This window comes from Anomalospiza imberbis, chromosome 1, assembly GCF_031753505.1.
Source record: "Anomalospiza imberbis isolate Cuckoo-Finch-1a 21T00152 chromosome 1, ASM3175350v1, whole genome shotgun sequence".
In the NCBI taxonomy this organism is placed as follows: domain Eukaryota; kingdom Metazoa; phylum Chordata; class Aves; order Passeriformes; family Viduidae; genus Anomalospiza; species Anomalospiza imberbis.
Window position 1 is genome coordinate 69337880 of NC_089681.1, and position 20040 is coordinate 69357919.

The following is a 20040-nucleotide window of genomic DNA, read 5'->3' on the forward strand; positions in this document are numbered from 1 at the left end:
AGTAAGATAAATTCATCAGGGGCAAAAAAGTCAACCCCCACAGTATGGTATCTTTTCTGATACTGCATTCTTAAGTCTCAGTTTACCCTTCTTTATGGGTGGCTCTAAAAGATATGATACAGCAATATCAACTTTTAAAAAAAATTAGAAATTAAATTGACTAGCACACAATCATTTGCAAATTATTCAAATGCATTTGTAATACACGGCTTGAAATTCATGCTGCATTACTCAGTCACCCAGCTTATTCATATGGGAGTAATGAAACTATCATCTGACTTGCATATTAACTAGTCCAATAGAGATCAAAGTATACATCTGACTTTCACCTTACAGTTTTAGATTGAGCTGCAAGTTTCAAGATTATGAACAATTTAAGAGGAAGGTGATTTGCAAAACTAGCCACAAGAGCCCTACTTGTAAACTTTTATTGTGTGCATGTAATTAAAAATTTGCTTCCAGCTTTGAACATTCATGCTTCAAAAATTTGTTTTCCACTCCTTTTGTTACAAAAAAAAATTAAGCAGTTTTGGACAAAGGTTATTACAGTCAAATTAAGACCAGCTTTCAATTCAAAATCCACTGGGTATATTGTAAAAAATCTGAAATATTATTGAAATTTCAGTTTCTTTTAGAACATTAGTTTCATACTTAATTTGAAGTAGGGAATTCTTCCACATTGACTACTACACAAAGAAACAAATACATTTGAAGTAAGCTGAAAGAATGGCCAATCATTATGGGTTTTTTTCTCAAGCTTGAGGTTTGGTCACACTATAGAGACTTTTTGAACAACAGATGTTATGGGCCATAGACAGCTTACTTTTACATTGCTGCTGTCTGTGTCAACAACATGCAGTCATGCATGCAGGTCATTTTCTGGAGGAATCTGAACAGCATCACTTGACTCTAAGAAGACTACTCAAGAGAAGCTGTAAATATATACAAATAATTTTTAAAAATTTAAGTTTTGCACATTTTTGCCTTTTAGAAAATTTCAGAAGCTCCTTAGCATGTCAATATAAATGTAAGACAACTACTGAGTCACCTTCTTAAAAGGCTAGAAGATTTGTATTTGGCTATTGTAGACCATACCACGGTATTCCAAATACTTGTTTTCCTCTACTTCATCTAATAAAGCTGATATCAACATTTCAATACAAAACACATCATCTATTTGAGAGAAAAAAAAAGAGCACATCATGAGATCTCAGTGTATCTCTTCCCAATTTATGGTTTACAGGACACTGTTCTGCGTACAAGATCTTCTGATAGCCTCAACTACAGGAAATTAAATGGCAGAAAACAAAGCCAACAGCATTTCTCTCAGTGTTAGTGGCTCAGCATTGCAGATTGTGAAACAAAGGAGCACAAAAACAATTTGCAGGGAGCATTAACTCATAAACTCACCAGGCATCTACTATGTGTGATGGGGTAGAGAAAAAATATCCAGCTATAATTCTTTTGTTAATGTTTTTCTGTTGTAATTCAGAACAACTTGGTGCCAGAATGCTTTGCAGTAAGAAAGGAAACCACTGTTAATAACAGTAGAGGAGGATTTACTTGTGAAAGGTGAGCCAAGATATTGCCTGAAACAATGACTCACAAAATTGATGTGAAAGACAACATTATTTACATCAAAGTAAAGTTCTAATTCTTTCATTTGTTCTGTATGACACCTTTAATAGACTGAAAGACATCCTTGTGGGGATAGGGAGCGTACAGGGACAGACACAAAAGACACAACAATTCAGAGCAGGGAGAAATAAGTAGGAGTTTTCATAATTCCTGAGTTTTCATAACAACCCAAAGCAATCACCTACAAAGAATACACCAAGGATATTTGAAATTTCATCCCACAATGGTAGCTGGTCTACTATGTCAAAACTGATCACAAAGTTGGGGTTTTTCTAAAATATGATTATGAATAAATGCTATACTCACCCCAGAGGAAGTAACTGTAGTATGTATAGGTCAATCTCTGCCACTGGAGACTGTGCATGGAAACTGGATACGACATAAGTAACAGCCAACAGTGGCAAGGGCCTTGTTTATGTTCTGCTCCGTATTTAACAAGGATAATGCAGAATGTCACCATCCCTTATCATCTGAGCATTTCTGTATGTATTAGTCAACTGGCTGGTTATGATATAAACATGGAAATACACAAAAAAAATAAGGAGAAGGATTTACCCTAAATGAGTTAAAAAATTTAGGGCAGCAAAGAAAACCAACTCTAAATGAAGAATTTCTCTTTGCTAATATGAACAATGAAGTGCGTCATCCATTACAGACAAATGTCACTTTTATTTAGTCTGTCCAGCCAACAAAACTGAACAAATAAATTCTGTGGTGATGGTTAATAACTTAGTTAAAAATGAAAAGATTGTACACATCTTGTCAGACAAAATCTGGACAGCGCAATTTCCAATAAACTTACCAGATTTTTCTTTTTTCTGCCCAGAATAATTTAAACTACAATTTCAAACAAGACAGGTTTTCCCCATTCAGCACTTAAAAAAAAATTTGAAAAGATTCCTTGTTAAAAAAGGTTGTCCAGGCCATGAGGAATTTTACTAACTGCTCTGTGCAGTACTCTGTGCCTTGAGACAAAAGGAATATGGGAGATTGTATCTTCAAATTTAATTAATCATACAAAGCCTATGGAGCCTTTGTGAGTGAAGAATGGAGCTCAAAAACCAACTTTTGACAAATAGGTTAGGCACCTGTAGCATAAAAAGAGACCAAATAGCTTCTGAGAAGCCTGATCAGTCTTAGAGGCTATAGAGAATAATTTTTTCCTGGAGATTTCAGTTGCATTTATTCTTTCTTTTAAAAAATGCCAGACATAGCACAAGTCTGAGAGAAAGAATACATTGAAAGTAGCTTATATAAAACCCCTTTTTTATTTTATTGTCTTGCCCTGGAGAAATGCAGTTTCTGCATTTTCAGTTTTATCTTAGTTTTTGTTCAAATAAAACCCAACCTTAGATATTTAAAGCCTCCCTGTGGTTTTTGACAAGGCAAACCAATCTTTGGTCTAAGTGGGAAGCTTGTCACCCAATCCCAAAAGCACAGCTACACAAAAGGCCATAAAGGAGTCATGCACTTTGAGTGAAAGAGTCAATAGAAAACACACTGCTAGGAGAAGGTAGTGGTGCAATGGGATATTATCCCAATTTGGCATCCTCTTCATCAGGACATTTTTACAAGTATACTCCATTTTGCATACTCCATTTCTGACTCTCACCTTCATTCTTGCATAGCAGTAAAATATTACAAGAGAAGTGTGACCACATGCAAGGATCTCCAGTCTAATGCAGCTGAGGTCTTCTCCCTTAAAAATGACACGGACTGGGTAACAAGTTCTGCAGCATATGATCTGATATATATTAAAAAAAAATAACACCTGTAAATCTATCAGGTTTGAGGAAATTAAAATTGCATAGTTTGGTTTGCCTATTTCTGCCATTGTTTACTCCTACAGACAGTATTCTGAAGAAAATGGGGCATTGGACACGGCCCTGGCCATTGGATCAGGCTCCCGGCCCCGCCAGGGGCAGGGGATACCCTCAGGGCACTGCCACTCCCCTGTCCCACTCTGCCCCAGCAACAAACTCCAGGGACGGCAGGGCTCTGACCAAGGTGAGGTGAGGGAACTGGGGTTTCTCCGACATGGGCCCTGGAGCCCTCCTGGACCTCTGCCAGGAAGCCTCCACTTCCCGCCCGAGCTGTACCAGAGGATTGATGCGTCTGGCTCAGCTACAGACCCTGCTGGCCATGGAGCACCTCGATCCTGGCTTGGACTTCGGCCTGGCCCTGTGGCCCTGCAGGGGATGGCAGGGCCAGGCCCAAGCACAGGCTTGTGCTTCAGTCTGGCTGTTGTTCCCAGGTCTGTCTTGCTTTCCATGCTGGGAGTGGTGGGACAAGCCTAAGCAGGTGAGCCCTGTGCCCTACAGGCCTTGAGGTGCCCCCTAACTCCTGACTGGCCTTTCCTTAGGCAGTAGCCATGCTGTCCCTGCTCCCTGGAGGCAACCTTCTGTAAAAACCTTGTATTTCCTATTTCAGCATATCGCTTCCTGTTGTGGCACAACAGAGCTATTCCACTCACAGCTGGAGCTTAGCTGGTATCCAGCTGTTTAGTTACAGGAAGGCGATTTTTTTACTGCTGGGTTGGGGGAAGACTGTATGTTTATTGTTTTTTGTGGTATTCTCCTCCTTCTTTTTTTTACACAACACAATGTAATAAAACAGATTTTACTGAGAGTGTGTGCTTATACATACATACACTTGAAAAAAACTCCTAAATTCCTGTGGCCTTCTTCAATAACTTGTAATTTCAAATCCTAATGGTTGAGATCAGCTCATGCATTTGTACTGTTCCACTAAGCTAAATAGGAGAGCAATAATAGTTGCAGAAAATAAAATTTTGTGTAATAAGGAACAATACATGTATATGGGGCAGTTGCTATAAGGCTGGTCCAGACCGCCTCAGTCACCAGTTATTGCTAGCTGGGTCTAGAAAAACAGGTGAAAAAAATCCCTCTCTTAGTATCAGGCCTGAAACAGGAAAAATACTGGAAGACTATTGGGGCAATTCCCCAAAAATGCTCTGCAGGCCTTGTTTGTGTAAACACATACCACAGCAGTAATGTTAATACTTCTAATATACCTTGAATTCTAAAAAGGGACTTGAAAGTAACAGGATGCTGCATCTGCCCTGGCAACAAAATATTTTTGTATACACAATACCTGCTTGTCAAAAAAATAAAATAATATAATCGTGGTCCTATGTAGTATGACCACATATTAGTTTCATCATTTTAATACACATTCTGTGCTGCATCAGCAGTTGAACAAAAGTTTCAACACCTATCAATACATAGCCTTCAGCTGTTCGTAACATAAGGCAACAGATTTCTCATTCTGAGCAGCCAGCTCTTACTGTTTCGTGCAAATCTTCTCCCAAGACTGTCAGCTAGAGCTGCACAGCCTTCGCATAGCTTTACAACATCTGCTTGGGTCAGCTTTAATGTCAGCAGAAGATAGTCCTGTGCCATTATATTAAATTCTTCAAGGCAAGTAGTTAACATTTCTTCTCGACCAGATGGAGCCTAACATGGCATGGCATCCCTCACATTTAAACCTCATCCATTTGATAGACTCCAGCATAATGACCAGCATGTGAGGCCTATTGTTGGTTCTGTATCTGTTGATGTCTTGGCACACTATACCAGCTGAACAAGGAGATGCTGATTGGAACTTAAAGGATTTTTACTTCTCTGCACCAAACTGCAGGAATCCTCTCATACCCCCATTCATTTACTCAGATAAGTGAACTACAACATAGCTGTAGTGCTCAGCAGTGCTCCTCAGGGGCATGTAGGCTCACCGGGGCAGAGATGAAGAATTAGGGCTCCCCTTAGCTTGTTTAAGATGAGTTGGGTTGAAACTTTGTTATAGCATTCATCTTCAGCCCTGTAGCAGCAAACTCAGTCCCCGTGGATACTTAGTCTTGATGCTTTTAGGGGCTAATTCAGTCACAAAGGAGCATTATAGCTGGACTGTGTTTGTCTGCTGCTTCTCAAAGTCAGTGCAGGTGCTGGAAACCTGGCACAGGCTCTGATTTCTGGCCATTACTTGCCAGAATCTGTGTGGATTTACAGGCAAAAAACCTATTAATCTTCCATTTCGCAGGCTAAAATATTTTTTCCTGCTTATTATTAAACACTCACTGTAACTTCAAGTATATAAAGTTTATGTGCAGATTCTGCAGGTGTTGAATTTGAAAAAAACCCTCGACCATTTCCATTGTGGACACTTTCCATGTGCCTCAGGCTAGGTGAGAGTAAGATGTGTCCACTTAACTTTTACTGCCTATACCTGCTATCCTACACTCTGCTTCAGGTACAGAGTGTAGAAAGAGAGTGGGGTTTTAATCTTTCCACACTGATATCTGAGGGGTTTTAACTTTCACAACTTCTGTCTAGCTAAGTCTACTGAACCAAGTTTGGACCTGCCTTGCATTTTGTGCATCTCAGTGAAAGAGAATTTTCTCAGACCACAGGGGACATGAGATCAGGCCTTTGCCCCATGAAATAAAAAATACATGTTGGTGTGAGAGAGGTTGACTATTCTGCTTCAGACTAATTGAAGTAATATTGGCCTCCAACTGACTCAAGCTAAGATTTTGGAGGCAAAAGGCCGCACTGACAGAACTATAGCAATAGTATCCTTTATCTTTTGAATTAATGATATAGTTCTTATGGATTTCTGAGAATAACCCTAGTATTCATGTCTTAGGGCACATTTTCTGTGGGCAAGGGAAATGCATTTGTCCAAACTGTCCTTCTTTGTACTAACTTGGAGGTTACTCAGCGACTCACCTTTGATAAATTAATACCAGGAAGTTCTTGCAATATCACTCTGTTCCAGAAATGTCAGATGCTATTTTCCATAGATTCAATGACCCTAAATAATATTGCACCTTCTGCCTGGTAAATAATTGATATATGTCTGATAAAGCAAATGGAGCAGGAAGATTTCTGTTGCATGACTCTCCAGGCTGCTGTATATTTCCTGAGGTTTTGGCAACACTAAACTTAAAATTAAAAAGTATATATTCACTACAAGCTCAAGCAAGTCGTACATTCCACACATGAAGGAAAATTAATTATACTCTCAGAATGAAGCAATTCAGAGGGTTAATTTGCTGTTGTGAGCGTTATGATTATGAAGACGGTAGACTACAAAAATCTTAACAGTAAATATAATTTTTAACATTTCTCAAGGCTTTGTTTGCATTGTACCCAAATAAAATAAATGCTGAAAGCATTACCTTGCAACTAATCTGAGTCATGAAGTGTGTTCCAATCTTAATCTAGTAACAACGATGAAGTTATTCTCTTAGTTTCTTAACACTTTTATTATAAAATTGACATAATAAATGTATTGTCATTGCAGTATAAGGAGACACAAACAAGGGTTAGTGAATAAACCTTGGTAGAAGATCTTCCTATTGTGATATCTATAACCAAGGTATTAAACACTTCTGAGTGTCACAACCAGAACATCCATAGAATATCTCTATCCCTTCACTTATTTTCTGTCTTGAAGATGCATTGTAGAATTTAAGCTCAACACAGGAAATCTGTCATTGTAATATCAGCAGTTAGTTAAATCTAGGAGAACTACTTCATTAAAAATTAGCATAGAATTAAAAAATAGTATAAGGTGAAGTTGCCAGCTTAAAATGCAGGACTGGACATATGCTGGTTTAAATCATATGCTGGTTTATCTGGAACCCAGTTCTGATGGTCTTATATCTTGCAGCACTTTTATAACTTAACAGACTTAAAAGAAATAAAGATCTACTTTTCTCATGCTGAAGAGCAAATTACTATATGCTGTTCCAGAATTTCCCAGAATATTATTGTCACTTCCTGTGTTTGTTAGCTGACAGATGGATCTGGGGGATTCCTGTCAGGTCAAAACTCCATAATTCCCATGCTTCTGTGACTTTTGCACAGCACTGCTGTACCTCTGCTCTAGTACTCCAGCATCACAGATATATTTACTGCTTTTCCTAAAAGAATGTATTCTGGGATATATATGTGGCAATCTGAAAACTCAAATGGTGGCAGCAAAGAAAAACCTTTGTAGTTTCCATCCTCAATTCAAAATGTGTCATTTAAATCACTTACTAAGCTGTGTACAAGATAACTTTTAAGTGAACTTTATGTGTTAATATAAAATGCTGAATTCTACCATTCTATTCTTTTACCTTTTTTTCATTCATCTTCAGTCTTTACTAATCCAACTCAATGTTATTTCATCGAATCATAGAATTTCCTGAATTGGAAGGGAACCACAAGGATCATTGAAGTCCAACCCTTGACTGAGAGAGCACATTAAGAGCTAGTCTCACAAAGAGAATATCCTGTACCAAATCAATTCTTCATTTTCACCACTGAAAATGTGGTAATTGCTGTAAATGCTGTGGTGAGAACTTAGAAAATCATCCAGTTTTATAACAAAAGTAAAATGATCTGAAGATTGTTACTTGCTTATATAAAATTTATGCTTTGTCAGATATTTACATGTTATACATTACTATGTGACTTATGTCTAAATTGAGATTACTCAGTTGATTAGAGAACAGTGATAATAATGCCAGGGTGGTGGATTTGATTCCTGCATGCACAATTCACTGAAGAGTTGGCCTTGTTGATCTTTTTGGGTCCCTTCCAACCCAGAATATTCTGTGTTTTTGTGATTAAATAATCCATACAGACTGAATTCTGAATGAAAACCAGCAAATTTTGCTTGTTTATGTGGGGTCACCAATGTAATAAAAACACGTTCATAAGTGAAGTTCTGATTATTAGTAGTGTCAATATCCACTCTAGATACATGTCCATGCTAATAGTGCCTAAGTACATAAGTAGCTATTAAAAAAGGGCAGTCAAAATTATATCTGAAATTTGGACAAGTGTTTCAATTAAAACATTTTCTGCCATTTCCTAATCTGTAGACACCCACATACTTGGAAGTGGTAAAAACTACTGGTGCTAGGCAATGTGTTATGTGATTTTTTTCTATATTGAGTTTATTTGAGCTTATACTAAGGGAGTTTTGTTCATTTTTTTAAACCAAGGGGTTTTTTTCATTATTTCAGGGTTCCTTCTGAATCCTTCTGAAGGATTACCATGCAGTCTGTTCTGAAATTATTAACATTACAGGAATTCAAAGAGCACAGTTCCCATTTATTTCTTTTGTATTTTTTTCAGGCAGATTTTAAAGAATAAATCTTCCAACATATAAGCCAATATTATCTTTAGATCTTTGCCCAAAGTGACAAACTGTCCTTTTCCCTGTACACATATGAAAAGATGTGGTCTTGCTGCTGGTGATATTTGCTCTGTGGGAAAGTAGCTGAAATAATGTTCTAAATGCAAATAGGGTATAGATGTCTTAGGCCTTTTGGAAATAACTCTCTGTATTGATTCACTTCAGGAATAAACCCTATAGGACTGATTGAAATTCAGTAACAGGAACAGAGGAACCACTGTAGATTTTTTGCACAAATGGCTTGAAGGCTCTAATAAATGTCAGCTGTAGATGGCAGGTAGGGTGAATTGCCCAGCAGCTGTGTATCTCCTCACCCTCAAACCTTTTCAATTCAACCTCCTGAAGGGTTTCAATTTTTTTCAAAAACAGCCTATTTCTGTTTTAGGTGAAGATTTTTAAAGTAAGGATGAAATAATTTTTTAATTGAGTCATCATCCAAGTGAGATAAAAAGGGAATGGTAATAGGCATTTTAGGAAAACTTTAGTCAGTGTAAGGGGGTAGATGTTTGTAATGCTTAAATGCAGCCAAAAATTATATACTTTTGTTCCTTGAACATCCCTCTAGTGGAGAAAAGGATTTTTTTTAAAAAGACTTAGTGTGAACTTCATTGTCGTTGTCATCCCTTTAAAGAGAGCGCATTGCCTCCAAAGCTTTTTGTGAAAAAGTAAATTTATTTTTGTTAATATTTAGTATGAAACCATATTGCTTTAATTTTCTGTAGCTAGCCATTTGCTAGCCTGTTTACTTTTCTCAGTGTAGGCATAGTTAACATGGTAGCTGTTTCACAGTGTGAGCATGCATACACCCTCGAGACCTGTACATTTCTGGTCAAGGAGTCATGTCTATAGACTACTAAATACAAGTGGCCACATATGATTTTAATAGCTATTAATTAAATAAAAGGATCTGGTCCAACTAAAATATTTTTCATCAATTCAAGCAGTCCATTACTGGGAAAGATCCAGAACCTAGCAGGAGACTTATTCTTGGATGGAGACAACTGCAAGAAGACATATAACATAATTTCTTTCAGACTGACTTTTAAAAGTTGAGGTTTCCTGCTTCTTTGAGTCAAGTTTGATCAAGAAGATTTTAATATTTTTCATTATCTAAATCAATTTGGGATCTTACACAAAAGAATTAATACATTGTCAGTTCATCCCTGATAGTGATGACTGATGCAAAGTATCCTGTGGGTAGGGTACTGATGCTTTCCTTGGCCTGGGGAGCAGCTGAAAGGCATCTTTTTAACCTACTTTAGACAAATACTTGTTTGATAAAACAATGTTGAGTGCCCATCATTGTCTCATTTGAATACCCTAGACCCAGCAGATACTAAATTCACTAGATTTCATCCAGATTTTGGCATGGTAGATATGATTGCTATGGACATATCAGCCAACATTAGAAGCCTCTAAAAGTTTAGACTACAGGCCAGGTGAATGAATCTTTCATACAGAATTGTTTTCTCCTCACTGAGTCTAGTTCCTGTTGACTTAACTGTGGTACAAAAGAATAGTAATGCCTACTAATGCCTATATACTTTTTAAGCTACAAGAATTAGTGCAGTAGGTCTGCAGAGTTCCCAAACTGATGTTGCAAAACCCACAAATTCAAGATCACTCAGCAATTGTAGAGAAAGGAATGAGCACAAGTGTTTAGCACCTTACTGCAAAGACACCACTGCTAACACACTTTACATTGCCAAATTCTAGTTTTAGTAGTCACTTTAAATACATGTTTACATTAGTCGTAGTAATATGATGCCTTCAATATTCAGGCATGGAATTCAAAGCTTTTCCTCTAAGAGACAGTTGAGTTCCTCAGAGCAAACTGTACACAATAAACAGTTACAGAGCACATCAATAGGCTGCTTTAGTTTCCGTAACAAATAAAAACTTGATTTAATAAAGTATTTCAGTGGAGGGAAGTGTCATCCCTAAATGGGCAGAAAAATCTGGCATTTTTTCCAAAGTCAATAACAGGACCTGTAAGAAGTACTACTGAATAGCAGAAAACAATGAAGGAGAAAGCCAGCTGTTAAAAAATGCAGTCTCTTTTGAATTCCTGGCAAGACAGGCTCTTCTGATTGTGTATCTCCTGACTCTGATGGAATTGCTGAGGACTGTTGGAGATCAAGAAGAAGGAATTAAAAAACCCACTAGTGGAAAAAATAAGAACACAAACATGCATTTCAGCCAGCATTTGCAATTCTGCTGTCCCCAGTGAGAATATGAAAACTGTCACATTTTTCCACAGTATGGCCCCACTGAGAAGCTGATTTAGGAATAGAAGACAATCTGCCTGAACTTTGTGACAGTTTTGGGGTACAGAAAGAATTGATATTAATTTTCCAGAATATGAAAACAGTTTTTTGATCAGCAAAACACAGTAAAACATATGAAAAATTAGATGCTATTGATAAAGAAAGTATGACAGCAGTGTAGATCCTAACCCAATAACCTGGTGGTGATACTCAGGGCAGATTTCAAAGTCATGAGGAAAATCAGCGAATTTCTCTGGGAAGAGATGCTAGATCTTACGTAACACAAATTCAGAATTCAAAACAGATTAAAAGTGACTTCTACAACTGCAATAAAAGTGACCTTAGAGTTTAGCTGCAGATTAAAACTCAGAAGTTGTTTCAAGGATGAGAGCAATCTAATGTTTCCTAAGTGAAGCAGGCCTTCACAGACTATTTTAAATTAAAGAGACGAGTCAAATGTTTCCAATTTAGGAAACTAAAGCAGTGATGATGGAAGCTATTAATTTTGTCTTTAAAGAAGAGTTATATTGTATCAAGAAGGCAGTATTTGCAGTAAAACACTGCACTGAATTGTTTCAAGGCCAGTCTATACAGTTCCTCTAGTTACTGGTAGGAATATTTTTTTTATGATTTCTAGATCCGAGTGGCCACTGGTACATTCAGAATCTCCAACGACAAAATGAAGCAGTGCTTATGCCTTTCTGATAGGGCACATCCCCCTTTGTGAAACAAAAAAAATATCTTTGGACAAAAGCCTCAAAACAGCATTGTTTCACCTCTCAACAGACATTAATCTTGAAGCAGCAGTGCTACTGCTCACAGCTACCTGACAGATGGTCAGCGCCTGAGAGGAGAGGCTGTCTCTTGATAAAGGGATGATAGCTGCAGGACTGAGAAGTGCCCTGGTGGGATTTATAATCAATAAGGAACTAGTTGGGTGCTGCCAGATCATGACTTTGAGAAGCAATAAAAAGGAGGATTGCAAGAGCCGGCTGTGAATATTCCATTTTGTTCCTATTAGGTAAAAATAGGATAACTTTCCTTTTTGCTGTGAAATTTAGCTGTTAGCTCAGGGCATTCAGAAGATATTTCAGCCACTAGGAATTGCATTAGAGGAGCAAGGAATGGCTAAAGAGCAGAAGCAATGACAATTGCTGGCCACTGTTCTGCTTGTGCAGTGATTGCAGAACATTCTGTGGTGTGACAACATTAGTAGGAGGTGATACAAGAGCAGCATAAAAGTAGGATACCTGACAGACCTTATAGAAGGTTCAATGGCATTCTGGCTAACTAGCCTGTCTTTGTAGAGCACTGAGGTAGTGTCATTAAAAGGGAAAAGAGACTTTATTCCTGCATAAAACACATTTATTGTATATGTTCCTATTGTTTTTTGAGAGAGGAAAGCTTGTAAATGGAAGAAATATTCAAGGAGAGCAAAGAAAGCTCTAAAGGATGAAGCCACCACCCATCTAATGTAGCAAGTTTTCTGACTAATAACAGTTGATCATGAAATTATGGCTGGCAGATGCTGTCCACAAACTATGAACTGCAGACTGCGAGAACAATTTAAGAAGAAAAATTATAGTACCAAGTACTGACTGTGGAAGAGAGGACAGTACTCCTCTTTACCTTCTTTTCTAACAGCGTACCTGCATATTTAGCAATTGTTTTTTTAAAGGACCATTGTTATCATCAGAACCTTGTGCACCATCTACCAATGAAGATAAAACATTGGTGATGGCAGTCCTATATCTGGGAAGATTCTCCTCCCTATCCATTTTTTGTGAACAGCAATTTTGCTTACAATTCAATGCAGACATACCAAAGCTTTATTAAAATGTCACTGTCTGAGCAGAGCATCAATAAGCTGCAAAATATAAGGCTGACAAAAGAAAAAGATCCATGTCTGATCCAGTGACAGTAATTGTCAGGTTTAACAAGGATGAAGGGTTATACATTATATTCTTCATGTCTATTTTGCAAAGAAAGTAATCATCTGTGGGGGTTTTGTTGTGTAATTCTGAAGAAATAGGCTTGTTTTTTTAACTTAGTGATCATGACATTTTTTTTTCTAAGTTCTTAAGAGAGCTTTCAGAACCATTTTTTTTGTTTCCCAACAATATAAACTAAATGTGTCTGATGTACAGTGGTCTATGATTTTAACAAGGATGATTTGTTCTTGTATAACTTCATTTTCACATTACAGATTTTGTCACAAGTGTGATGTTTCCATATTTGGATACATGCTTTAGTTTAGGAAAGACAACAGTAAACATGCAAGCTTTTGCTTTCTGACATCCTTGTATTGGTTTTCTCTCAGAGTTACCATCCTCCTGAGGTTTACCCCCAGCGTAGGAAAGTAGACTAAATGCAGTAACATTCTGAAAAATCTGTTACTTGGGGGAGACTTGCTTATGATGTATCAAATATTAAAATGATGAAGCTACCTTGCTAAACAAAGACCGTGCCAAAACACCAAACACCCCTATTAATTAGACTACTGACAAGTGGAGAACTGCTTCAGCAAGGAAGTTTTGTTGTAGAAGTTGTGTTTTTTCTTTATTTTAAAGGTAGAAGTAGGATTTCATACCCTTGCTGCCATTCAATAGCATCAAACACCATGAGTAGGTTCACTGATCTTCTCTGTATTGTTTACCTTGACTGTTCCAGTGCTATGTGCCACAAGAACAAGCACACAAGCTGGTGCCACAGAGTAGTCGATGCCAGGCTTTCATCCCTGTTTGTTCCCCTGGTAAATTGTAGCAGCAGGCAGAGGGCTGGCTGTTCTTCCAAGGTTTTGAAATTTTTGTCTGCCTTATGGTGGTAAATTGGTGACACAGGCACAAATGTTTTTGCATACATGGAAGGCTTGTGATTCTAAAGATTTCTTCTGTTTCTTTTTTCCCTTTCTTAGGGACTATTTGCCATTTGAGAAGCAGAAACTTCTGTGAGCAGCTCAGTTGCAGCACCTGAAAAATGAGGCATTTGCAGCACCAGGTGGGCTGGAGAATTTCTTAGCTGGTTCATCTGTTGGTCATCTATCTGACTTGATCTATTTACTGTACCTGCTATTTATTCCTTACTCTTTACTGTCTACATTTTCAGATTTTTACTAACCTTAATGAAATTCTCCTTTTCTAAAACAGGTCAAATTTGTTCATGTAGATTTTCTCCCTGTGCATATGTTGCAAATCAAAAGAAATCCATTCTCCATGTATCAGTTATATTTACAAATATCTGATACATGCATTTCTTTTAAGTGACTTTAATATGGGACAACACAGCCTTGTGCTGAAATGAGTTTAATGAATCCCAGTAATAGCAACTCAACTCTCTTAAGAAATTAAAATACATATGTTCACAAATTTTTTCTCCTATGCATTTTGAACATTTGCTGTCAGAGCACATACCTGTAACTCAGAAAACTATTTAAAGGCCAACACTTTATACTGCCTGTGAATTTGACAAGTTCAGTGCTAATTACAATCTTGCCATTCTTGGACAACCAAAAAAAAAAAAAAAAAAAAAAGGAATGTGTGGTTGACTGGTAAAGCAAGAGACGTTGAATATATAAACCTCCAAATTCACAGACATTTACATCATGACTTAAATACAAATAGATTCAACCAGAAAGTAAATTGTACCAAGGGAGCTGGAAAACAAATAAGAATTTGTCAACATTATTCTAGTTCTTTTGTGATCATAACATGGAATTTCAGGAATAATTCACTTCTGACACTGGAAAGGAACTTTACTGGAGCAAGGATATCTCATCTATTCTTTCTTTAACTCCAGTAATTTTTCTGCTTTGTACTTAATCCAAAACCAGTCTGAAAATATAGAAGCAACTTTTCCTGAAAGTATTTCAGGCCATACTCTAAATTAACTACAAAAAAATAATGATAATATAAATTTAGTTTATTTTTAGGAATATATTAGAAATGGCATTTGGTGTTTTGTTTCTTAGATGTATGTTTTTCAACTTTGTGAACCTATTAAATAGAGGTACAGAATTTAGCATATTTTTACACTTAAAACCTGTAAAATAATGCCATATTATATTGATTTCTTTTTTCATTTTGCACAACATCTTTTTTGAGCATCAGACTCAAAATATATGGGTGTTATATTATAGGTTTAATTTACCAGAGTATAACCAGTATTGTATATTTAAGTCAGTAAATTTTTGTTTCTCCTGATTTCACTGAGTTATACCATCATTAAATTGATATAATGTAGCAGTGGATATGGCTCAGAGATTATGCAGAGTTTATTGTGACTTTATGCTAGATAAAAATAAGGGAATCAAAACATTTCTATTCAGAAGAAAGCAGTTTAACTCTGATAAAATTAAACTCAGCAACTTTACTTTTGAAAGAAAGCATTTGTTTCTTTCAAAAATGCCAAAAAATAAATTACACTTAATTAATCAAACTTTGACTGATTTCCAATTAGTTTCCTAAAGTTCTTCTATGACAGCTCTTCCCATTATTATAGAGTGTGAAAACACTAAGCAAAAGAGATATATAGAGATCCAAGAGATACATAATAATTCAAGAGATGCATAATAGCCAGGAGAAATTCAAAAATTATAACTTCATAAAACACTCTCTTTTTCATGCTCTGGATGCTTATTTATAAGTAAAAAATTAAAAACAAACAAACAAACAAAAAACCAAACTACTCATAAAGTCCAAAATTAGGTTTGCATAAAAAATCTAAGTAATATCTATTCAGAATATCTCTGGCACCTTCCACTAGTGAAGGGAGTGTCCCAGATAGTGCACAGAGCACTCCTTTGCATCTTTAACTTACTATAGAATGGGAAAGATGAAACACTTTTCATTTTAATGACAATCTTAATTTCAAAGCGTTCTAATTTCCCTGAGCAAAAATAACTCCAGGGTGGAATTCTGTTCTTGTTCTTGTTCATCCTTGTCTTGCTGCTAAAGCAAGTGGAATCCTATAAACTGACCCTCAATTTTTTCCTTTCTATCTAAACCGAGATATTTAATCTGAGAAAACAAAATCAGACAGGAAATAAAAATAAAAATATAACTCATAAGTCAGTACTTCCACAAACAATAGCTAAGCTGAAAAAGATAAAGAGATTTGTAATATCAGGCCCATTCTTCCTACTGCATAAATTGAATTTGTAGTTATTCTTTGTAGAATGTCAGTTCTGCCAATGTAGGAGAAATATTTCCAGAAAAGAGAACTCTAATTTCTTTCTCTGTGTCAAATGCTATTGGTGTCTCCCACACAAACAGATCTGCGATGCACTCATTTTCAATTGCATCTCCCTGACTATGAGATTTCTCTGTAGATTTTTTCACAAATGCTTCAGTGAATCATGAGGATAAATCAGTCAATTGTTTTAAATAGTATTTTGTGCTATTATAATTTCATTAATCTACTTATTATTTTTCTAAAAGCTAAGCCAAAATTATTTTCTGTGGTTCTGACCTGCTTCTCTCCACTCTTGTTCTTAGGGAAAAAAAAAACAAAAAAAAACCAGAAAAACCAAAAAAACTTTAAAAATATCTTATCTTGGATATAGCCTATTTGCAGAGTATTTCTGATTCTCAATGTTTAATCATTGCATTCTTAACCTTCAGCTGTTTCTAACAGTAGCATCCTTTGCACTATTGTTCTGGTTCCTGTCTTGGAACAGTTAATTGCTATATGGACTTCACATGTGCTTGCAACCATCTCAACTAAAAGTAGCATGTGGAAATTAGGCTTTATTTTTTACTTTTTTCCTTTTACAGGGAATACACCCTTCTGTGCTGGCAACTTTCAAATCTCTGTGTCATTGACAACTGCCATGTCTAGGGAGGAGGCTGCTGAAAACACGCGCTTTGTAAGGCATGCACAACTTCTTTACTAAGCACAGCTGCTTGCTGAACAGTGTCTTTTCAGGGAGCAGAATAGAAGAATAAGAAAAATTACCTGGGGGAAAATGGACAAGAGAAGTCACATGATGGAAACTCATGGTTACCAGAGAAAATACGTCACAAGAGGTGGAGAGCTGGTAACATTTCTATCAAGTTTCTCAGATAACTAGTAACACAATAATAGTTATCTGGTGCTTTTCCCTCTATATTCTATCATCTCTTTAATCAAGGATAAACATCAAACCACAGCAATCAAAGTGATATAAAACTTTCAGCACTGGAATTTTCCCAAATTTTCATCTCAACTTTGGATGGAACAACTTCTTTGGGGGTAGTTTTCCCCAAAGAACAAAAATGCTTTACAGTCGCAATATGAACAGGCAGACACAGAGGCAAGAGCAACAGCATATCCTTCTTGAAAACTAAGAAGTCCTTTCATATGGGAAATAGAGCAAGTATGGTGAGAAGCAGAAATATGAGTGAGTTGAACCTACAAAAATAATCTGATATCTTCAGTAAAAAAAAGTTTTGTATAAAGTATTAGGCTTTGACCATTGTAAAATACACATTCAAGGAAACACCTTTCAGTCTCCAAGGTAAAAATCATAAAATTCATAGTGACTATGTTTTACTATAAAAATTGTTTGCACTCCAGTGCAGTGCTTGTTGCAAGGCTGAGGTAGTTCTGTACATTAGTTTTTCCTGCCTGCAGAGGTTAAGAACATATCTAAAAAACATAGGTTCAAACTGGTAATAAGAATTATGATCAATCTTAGGGGAGAACTCCTGTAGGATTTCTTTAAAATTTGGGTGAGCCACTCTTCAAACTTTTGCACTGGAGATTTGGAGATTTTAGGTGCAAATTGTGACCAGAAAGAAGTGAGATCAATCCTTCCAATGCTGGGAGGAAAAGTATCTGTCTCTTGACTCAAGTAAAAAGTGATAGACAAGAGGCAATGGCCTGAACTGGCTGAAGGGAAGTTTAGTCTGGATATTAGGTTCAACACTGAAATAGTTAGGGCATTGAAACAAGCTGCCCAGAGAAGTGGCTGAGTCACCATCCCTAGAAATATTTAAAAGATGCAAAGATATGGCACCTGGGGGCATGGTCTAGTGGCATTTTTAGCAGTGTCAGATTTATGGTTGAACTTGATCTTGAAGGTCTTTTCCAATCTAAATTATTCTATAATTCTATTCTCGTGCAGCTGCTGGTGTACTCATGTGAGTGAATTAGGAACTCCTCAAGCAGAAGACAGAACAGAGTGATCTGAAGTTTTACCTTATGGCTTCAAATCTGATACTGAGGTATTCTTTCATCCAACAGGCAAAATCACAGAAACAGCTTGGAGATGAGATCAAGAAGTAGTAAGGGTCTATATTTAATTTTTAACAAAAACTGAAGGCAACTTATACAATACAGGACATAAACATTCCATCTATTGGAAATTATGAATAACAGTGGAATTCCTTCAGACCCACCTATTCCTGGTACTATTCTCTATGAAAATCTTTATCTTGAGTTAAGTAATGGTGTTATCCTTCTGTTTCATACTTTGCAATAAGCTTGCCAGAGATGTTTAAACTGCATTTCAGTGCTCACAACATTTGACTGCTGTAAGGAGTCACAGACCTTCACAATTAACAGAAAATCTCTCCTTTCCCCATGACCTTAGGTAGTTGAAGTTTTCACAGTGCAGCTTTCTGGGCCTCTTAGAGTCCCAAAAGGTAGTACTTACCTGCAGTCATCTTAAACAGGATTACAAGTTGATGTTATCATGAGACCTGTTTAGTCTGATATTCTATCTCCACTCTCCCTATCACCAGCTCCAGGAGGTTGGGAAATTTCTTTCACAAACCATGTTTATTATGTAAAACTGTTTAAAAAGTATTTTTGAGCCCATTGTCTCACTTCTATTAATGAAAATGTAAATTGTTTTCAAAACATTAACCTGAGAACCTTTTTTATATGTAGCATTTTTAGAAAACATATTGTAACACAAGGCTTTAGCTCTATATCCTGAAAATAAAACAATTGACCTTTATTCAAATGTCTGTTGGAGAGTAAATTTGGAAAAGCATGATCTTGTGGCCTTTCCAGCTGCCACTGGTCAAGGATGTGCTGAGGAATGATTTTTCAATAAAAAAGCTGACAACTTCAGAAACTATTTCATTCTCTGAAATCTATAACCACAAAACTGGACATAATTTATGCATGTCCTATGACAGGTGGCTGGGAGTACTGGGGTTGCTTAGCCTGGAGGAAAGAAGGTTCAGGGGTGACTTTATCACTCTCTACAACTGCCTGAAAGGAGTCTGTAGCCAGGGGACTGGCCTCTTCTCCCAGAAAACTAGTGACAGGAAAGAGGAAATGGTCTGAAATTGTGCCAGGGGAGGTTCAGATATAATATTTTGAAAAATTTCTTCACCAAAAAGGTTGTTTGAAGCATTGGAACAGGTTGCTCTGGGAAATTGTTGACTCACCATCCCTGGAGGTGTTTAAGGAAAGACTGGATGTGGCACTTAGTGCTATAGTCTAATTGATGTGGTTTTCAGTCATAGGTTGCACTCAATTATCCCAGAGGTCTTTTCCAACCTAATTGGTTCTGTGATTCTATGAAACAGATCAAATACAATTCCTCAGAAAAGTTTAAGAAGCACAAAATATTACTAAACCTCTGATTCCTCTGAAATTTCTAGAAGCCGTGATAGAAACAATAACTGAGAGTGAAAGGGACACTGTAAGCACCTTTGGTCTGAGGGTTTCATGTAGCTGCTGCTCCAAAGCCAGTAGTCATGTACGGTTGACAGGGCTGAACATATAAGATTTTGCTAAGTTTACATTTTTACATTTTGAATCCATTTGAGTGGCACAATAGACTTGATACTGTAAAGCAGACCTGAACACTCAAGATTCAGCATGGATTGGACCTAATTATCAAAGTAGGAATCCCTACAAGCTGGCCAAATTTAGAGTTCTAGGAACACGAAGTCCTAGACATCACCCTCAGTGTGTGTTTAGTAAGGAT

At 36.8% G+C, this 20040-nt stretch overlaps 2 long non-coding RNA genes across 2 annotated transcripts in view; one reads left to right on the forward strand and one right to left on the reverse strand.

Moving 5' to 3' along the window:
- Nucleotides 1–3570: 3570 nt before the first annotated feature.
- Nucleotides 3571–20040, forward strand: part of LOC137477129 (uncharacterized) — a 105722-nt gene continuing 89252 nt past the window's right edge. The window contains exons 1-3 of the long non-coding RNA XR_011000816.1: nt 3571–3650; nt 9016–9127; nt 14032–14114. This is a non-coding gene — a long non-coding RNA (uncharacterized lncRNA). The remainder of the gene's footprint in view (nt 3651–9015; nt 9128–14031; nt 14115–20040) is intronic.
- LOC137477136 (uncharacterized) lies at nt 5070–9128 on the reverse strand. The gene is made up of 2 exons (XR_011000821.1): nt 9011–9128; nt 5070–5325 (listed from the first exon to the last, which is right to left on the reverse strand). It is a non-coding gene; the product is annotated as an uncharacterized lncRNA (long non-coding RNA).